At 37.9% G+C, this 6,993-nt stretch overlaps 1 pseudogene; it reads left to right on the forward strand.

The window, feature by feature from the left end:
• The first annotated feature begins 4,625 nt into the window (after positions 1-4,625).
• On the forward strand, positions 4,626-5,072 carry LOC102854096 (annotated as a pseudogene).
• The last annotated feature ends 1,921 nt before the right edge of the window (positions 5,073-6,993 follow it).

Here is a 6,993-nt window from a genome sequence, read left to right on the forward strand (position 1 = left end):
AATGTTCTTAAGGATCTATGGAGTTTGTGTACAACTAGTTCAAGGAGTCCTGGTAATGCAGTGGTTAAACACTTAGCTGCTTCAGATCAGTGGTTCAAATCTACAGGTCAGATAAAATGTGGACATTTGCTTCCATAGATTAAAACCCTGGAAACACTATGAGACAGTTCAACTCTCTTCTATAGTAGTCATTTACTGAAAGACAATGAAGAAGAACAATAACTCTCGTGTTTTTCAGTATGCTTATATTACCAGACACAAAGATTCGAGTTATTGAAGAAAGGTTAATCAAAGCAAAGGTTGATTTTCACATAAAATTCCATTTCATTATTCATACTACAGTATCTTTCAAATTATACAACTAATCTGATCTTGACTGCCTTGTTTCTTTGCTCTCATAAAGACAAATGTAAATTTACAAGTCTCAGAATCTTTCCTAATCTCTCCACATTCTTTTTTTTTTTTTTTTACCTTCTATTTGTTCAAGCATAATGGCTTTTTTTCAGGGCTTAATCCCTTTTAATAATGAGCCGAAAGTATGTAAGATAAAGTTTCTCCATCCTTACCTCTGAGGAACACCCTGGTTATACTTCCTCTGAGAGAGACTTGTTTGCTTTTTTGAAATTGAATGGTATCTCCAACACTACAATTCAAAGACATCAATAATTCTGTGTTTCTTATTCATTGTCCAATTTTCATAGGTACGTGAAGCATTGACAGAAAAAGAATAGATGCCTTTGAATTGTGGTGCTGGAGGAAAATCTTGAATATAGAATAGACCACCAAGAAAACAAATAAGTCTGTCTTGGAGAGGGTGAGACCAAGTTTCCCCTTGGAGGCTCCATCTCACATATTTTGGATATGTGGCCAAGAGGGACCAGTCCTTGGAGAAGGATTTCATGCTTGGGAGAGTAAAGTGATAGCACAGGAGAGGAAGACCCGAGATGACATGGATTGATACAGTAACTGGGAATTGGGAGTGTGTCAGTGTCAGTGAGCCTGGCTCAGAATAGCTCAGGCTTCAGAACTGTTGTACATTGGGCTGCTATGAGTTACAAGTGACTTAACAGCACATAACAGCAACAACTATGAAGCATTGAAAACACTATGGCTTGGGTCATCATATTTCAGCATTTTAGAGAGAGATCTTTACTCTTTAATAATTTCATTACCTAGTGGTAAGAATTTGTGCTATAATCCCAAAGGCATGTGGTTCAAATCCGCCAGTGGTTCCAAGGGAAAAGGATAGACAGTCTCATCTGTGTGATTTGCTGTCTCCATAAACCTACTGGAGAGTCAGTTATAAGTCAGTTCCGATGCAATTGTGTACAATAACAACAACAAATCACCATGCAAAGACATTTGACTCGGTGGATCATAACAAATTATGGATAACATTGAGAACAAGGATGCTTATAACTATCCTTATGAGAAACCTACACATAGACCAAGTAGTAGTTGTCCAAACAAAGCAAGGAACACTGTATGGTTTAAAATAATGAAGATGATGCATCAAAGTTGTGTCCTTCCTCCCTACCTATTCAATCTCTCTGCTTGACAAATCATTCAAGAAGCTGGAGTATCTGAAGAAGAATGGACAACAGAATTGGTGGAAGACTCATCAATATTGTAAAGATTTTGGATTATATATAGACACCAAGAAAACAAAAATATTCACCACTGGACTGACAGATAACATCATGAGAGATGGGGAAAATGTAATTTGCCAACTTTTTTAAAAATAAAATTTCAGGAAGCTAGTGGCAATAATCTGCACTGCAATACCAGAGGTGCACAGTTTGAATCCACCATATGCTCTGCTGGAGAAGGAGGGTCAATCTCCTCCTGTACCAGTCTAATCTGATCTGACGGTACACACACACACACACATAAAATAAACAAAAAAATAAAATAAAATTACAAATTTTAATTTGTCAACATTTTATTCCTTTTTTATTTTTTAATCTATGTTCAACAATTATAATAGTAGTAATTAAGAAACTAAAAGATGTGTTACATTTAGAAATCTGATGTCTAGGATCTCTTTAGGATTCTAAACAGCAAGTCTGTCATTTTAATGCTTAAGGTGTCCTTAATTCAAACCACAGTATTTTCAATGGTTTGTGTGCATCTGAAAGTGGAACAATGAATAATGGAGACTGAAGAAGAAATTATGCCTTTGAATTGTAGTGTTGTTGAAGAGTATTTAATATAAACTGTCAAGAGAACTAAGAAATCTGTATTGGAGAAAGTACAACCAGAATGTTTCATCACGACAAAGATAGTGAAACTTCAACTCAAATATTTTGGATATGTTATCAGAAGGAACCAGTCCTTAAAAAAAAAAACCATCATGTTGGGGAGGGTAGAGGGTCAGTGAAATAAAGACCCACAGCAAGTTGAATTCTCAGAGAGACTGTGATAATTGACTGGAGTATGTTAGAGATTATGAGGTTGAAACAAGGTAAGATTAAGATCTGTTAATAATAGGATTGTTATGAGTCATGATTGACTCGATGGCACCTAACTATGACAACATCATGATAGCTGGTTTGCCCAATGTCTTCTGATTTCTTGACTCTTGATTCCATGAGTGTTGTTTGTGGAGTTGAGTAAAATGAAATCATTAATAACATTAATCTTCTCTTCACTTATTATCATGTTGTCTATTGATCCAGTCATATGGATTTATGCTTTCTTTATGCTGAGATGTACTCTGTACTCAAGCATACAATCTTTGATTTCCTTGAGTAAATGCTTCAAAGTTCAAAGCCATAGTCTTTGGTTTCTTCAGTGAGTGCTTCAAGTTCTCTTCATTTTTTGCAAGCAATGTTATGTCATACATTTATTGTAGGTTGTTAATGAGTCTTCCTCCAATATTGATGCCATATTCTCCTTTCAGTACAGTTTCTTTGATTATTTGCTCAGCATACATATCAGATAAGTACAATGACAGGATGTAACTCAGAGGCACATATTTTCTGATTTTTACCATGCAGCAGCCTCTTGTTATTTTGTATAATGTCTTGTTGTTTTTGGAGCTCATACTCGTTCTACCTGAACATAGTCACGTGTTCTGGAATCCTCACTCTTCTCAGTGCTACTAATAATTTATTATGATTCACACAGTCAAATTTCTTTGTGTAGTCAATGAAATATAAGGAGATATCTTTCTGACATTCTCAGCTTTTAGTCACGATCTGTCTGACAACAGCTCTGATTAAATATAATTTGTATTTAAAGATTTACCTCAAGTTTTTGGTCATCTTGAAGCTTTACCCAATCAACAAAGCACCACTGATGAGTCCTTCTTGCGATTATCACACACTCACTAAAATTATCATTTTGTTCCTTCTGCCAACTGATTTATGAGTCAGACAACTCTTAATCATTTCTGAAATAACTTAATATATAATAGAACATTAAATATGCAGAAATGGAATGAATGAATTTGCCTTCTTTGAGTCCTTCATCTTTCCTAAATGTTTACAGAAAAATTATTAGATTAAATAGTTCAAATAATCAGATGCAAATAACAAAGAGCACTTTACTATCCTCACTGAGGCATTTGGGTGTTAAGACTCAAAATAGTGACTTTAGGCAAAATCACTCTGAAGAGTTTTTCAGTGTAACCAGGTTGGGGAAGGTGTTACACAGATTGGTGTAAGGATAATAGAATATACTACCCTAAAGAATTAATTGTTGTTGTCGTGTATCATAGAGTTGGAACCAACCCATAGCTGACCATACAGCAAATTTTCAGAGGCAGTTAATTGCATGAGAGGAGATTGTCCATCCTTCTTTTGTGGAGAGAATCATGTGCCTTTGGGATTTCAGTGCAGCTTCTTGTCAATAGGCCATCAGAGCTCACTAGGAACTAGCTAGATAGTTAACAAAAGCAAAACACCAAGAAATTCTGGGAAACATATTGGGAAATTGGTATAAAGAAAGAAAACATGATAGAAAACCATATTATGGTCATAAAGTTGTAATTGTCTATAAGAGATAAGATAGTTGTTTAGAGACCTTTGGGCACCGAAACGCCTTTTTACTATATATCCCGTAAATTCTGTACCTTCTGCAACTGATGCAAGAATAGATCTCATTCTCCAGTTTGACATTTCAGCAGCAGTAACTGACAATCCAGATCCCAAATTATCCCCATTAGAAGTGAGACAAACAGCTAGATGAAGAATAATCAGAGTGAAAATATTTGTCACCCATCTTTCCTAAAAAATGACAAAAATTAATTGCATCCTTTGTGTTTACAGCAGGTTATTTGTCCCTTCATTGTGACTATCATTTTTGCCTTTGTTCCTAATTACTTTTTTTTTGCATGTCAATTTTCCTATTCCCACATTCATCCTTCAATTGTAATTGATAGACTTGGAGGTACAAAGTGTCGTGCTCGATTTACTCCATTAATAGCCAGTACAGATCATTTTCTATATTGGAAGGAAGCAGAAGGCAAAGAGGGAAAGAAATATTCAGAGAGGAGCTGTCATATTCGCAAGGGTTTGAACAATATGATAAGAACATGCCAAAGGATAAGGAATACATTGGATAGGTTGGAGTAGAAACAATAAGGATTGAGAGCTGAGACCGGAAGCTCGGCAAAAGCCAACATGGCGTCGGCCGTGCTAGCACTGAGGACGCGGAGAGCTGTTACAGCGCAGTTAAGCCCCCTTCAGGCGACAGCTCTTGCTGTCAGATATGCTTCCAAGAAGACAGGTGGCAGCTCCAAAAACCTGGGTGGAAAGTCACCCGGCAAACATTATGGCATCAAGAGAATGGAAGGTCACTATGTTCATGTCGGCAACATCCTGGGGACTCAGCGCCAGTTCCGTTGGCACCCGGGAGCCCACGTGGGGCTGGGGAAGAAGAAGTACCTGTATGCCTTGGAAGAAGGGATAGTCCGCTATACTAAGGATGTCTACGTGCCCAATCCTAAGGACGCAGAAGCTGTGGACCTGGTCAGCAGGCTGCCCAAGGGCGCTGTGCTCTACAAGACTTTTGTCCACGTGGTTCCCACCAAGCCCGAGGGCACTTTCCAGCTGGTTGACATGCTTTGAGCTCCTGGTTGAAGCCATTGGACAGAAATTGGATCCCAGATGCAGTTAAGGTTCGAGGATGATGGCAAGGTCTCTGAAGGAAGAAGTCTGCTTGATAGAGGTTGTAGGAGACTCTGTCAAGTCAGCAAGTTGGGAAACGTGGGGTATTTAAACTGGGCCAGAATAAAGTTAGTTGGACAATAAAAAAAAAAAAAAAAAAGATTGAGAGTAAAAGAGAAATCAAGAGAAGATGGTTACATGAATAATTTCTTTTAAAATGTTTAGTATAAAACTGGCTCCTATAAGGCAGAAGTTAAAAATGTTTCAATATCTGTCACTGTCCATTCACTGCCAACGAACTGTGACACCCTAATGTGGGTAAGCACGATGGAGACACATCACTCTGGGAGCCGTTCAGAGAGTTGATCCAGCTCAATTTTATTGCAGGTAAACAGGAAGACAGGCTAGGGTGGGCTTGCAGACACGGGACATGTGGACTGGATAGGAGAACCTCAGCCTCATGCATACTACTTCCAGCTAACAGACATGGCAGCTATCTTCCCAGGTGGCAAGCTATCTCAAGCTGCTACAGCCAAACACAGGAGTTTTCTCTATCCTGTATTAAAGACTGTTGGGAGGCTTGCACTTATCTGGAGTTAGGTGATCTGTCCTGGCCAGAGGCTCTTTCTTCCTCCCCAGCATTCCCCAACAAATATCCAACTCTTCCAAATTGCTATGCCACTCTATCATCTCTAACATCAACAGTTCTTTCTCTCTTCAGCCTTCTAACTTTCATTTATGTGTTTGAGTTCTGTAATTCACTGTAATGTTCCACAGAAACTCACAACGCATCAGGAAATGACTCAAGGTGTAGAAGCTTTGTATGTTCTTGTGAGATGTCTTTGAGTAGATTCCAAATCATAGCAACCTTTTGTACAATAGATGGGAACTTTCCCAACACTACACCATCCTCGTAATCTCCAGCTTCATAAATGTCAAGCTTGTTCTTCACTTTTAGTTTTCTACTCCAGGCTTTTGCATGTTTCTTTAGAATGTCTTGCTTTGTCTTCCTAATTAAGCTGCCCTTGGAAACCTTCTCTCCATTCCATGTCTCTTCTGGAATTCATTCTGGTCTTTTCTATCTTTTTTAATGCCCTTTTGCTTTCTGCACAGATAATGTTCTTACTGTTAGCCCACAAATGAGCTAATTTTTTATTGTTAGTTTTCAATGCATCAAGTCTGTTCTTCAGATGGTTTTCAATTCAGGTAGGATAAACTCAAGGCCATGTTTTAGCTCTCCTGAATTTTATAAATTGTCTTCATCTTCAGTTTGAACTTTTGTTGGTTTGTTGCATAGTCAGCCCCTGTTCTTGTTCTAATTGCTGATATTGATTGAGTTTCCCCACTATTTATTTCCATAGCTATAGTCCATTTCATTTCTGTGTGTTCCAGCAGGCAAGGCCTATGTGTATAGGCATTTACAATGATCATTGATTGTACAAAATTCCTTCTTATGATCTTCAGTCTCATTTCTATCACCAACACCATATTTTCCAACTACCAACCCTTCTTTGTTTCAGACATTTACTCAGAAACAATTTCAGGCAATTTATAGTCACTCATTATTAATGCAGTTTTATTCATGATTGATCAATTTCAGAGTGCAGCAGTTGCTGTTGTATTGTTAGGTGTCATCCAGTCAATTATAATTTACAATGATCGAATGAACAATAGATGGAAACCTTGCCCTATCCTGTACCATTCTCACAATCTGTGTCAATCCGTATAGTTGGGAACCTTCTTCTCTTTTGCAGACCCCTCGACCTTTCCCAGCCTTTTCCCAAGAGTTGACAGAAAAATCTCAATTTCCTCTTCTTTGACTTTAGTGGCTGGTGCCTGTATTAGAACAATAGCCATATAACAAATCACTCTTCTATGCATA

This window comes from Elephantulus edwardii, unplaced genomic scaffold, assembly GCF_000299155.1.
Source record: "Elephantulus edwardii isolate Elephantulus edwardi_28Jun2011 unplaced genomic scaffold, EleEdw1.0 scaffold00039, whole genome shotgun sequence".
Taxonomy (NCBI): Eukaryota; Metazoa; Chordata; class Mammalia; order Macroscelidea; family Macroscelididae; genus Elephantulus; species Elephantulus edwardii.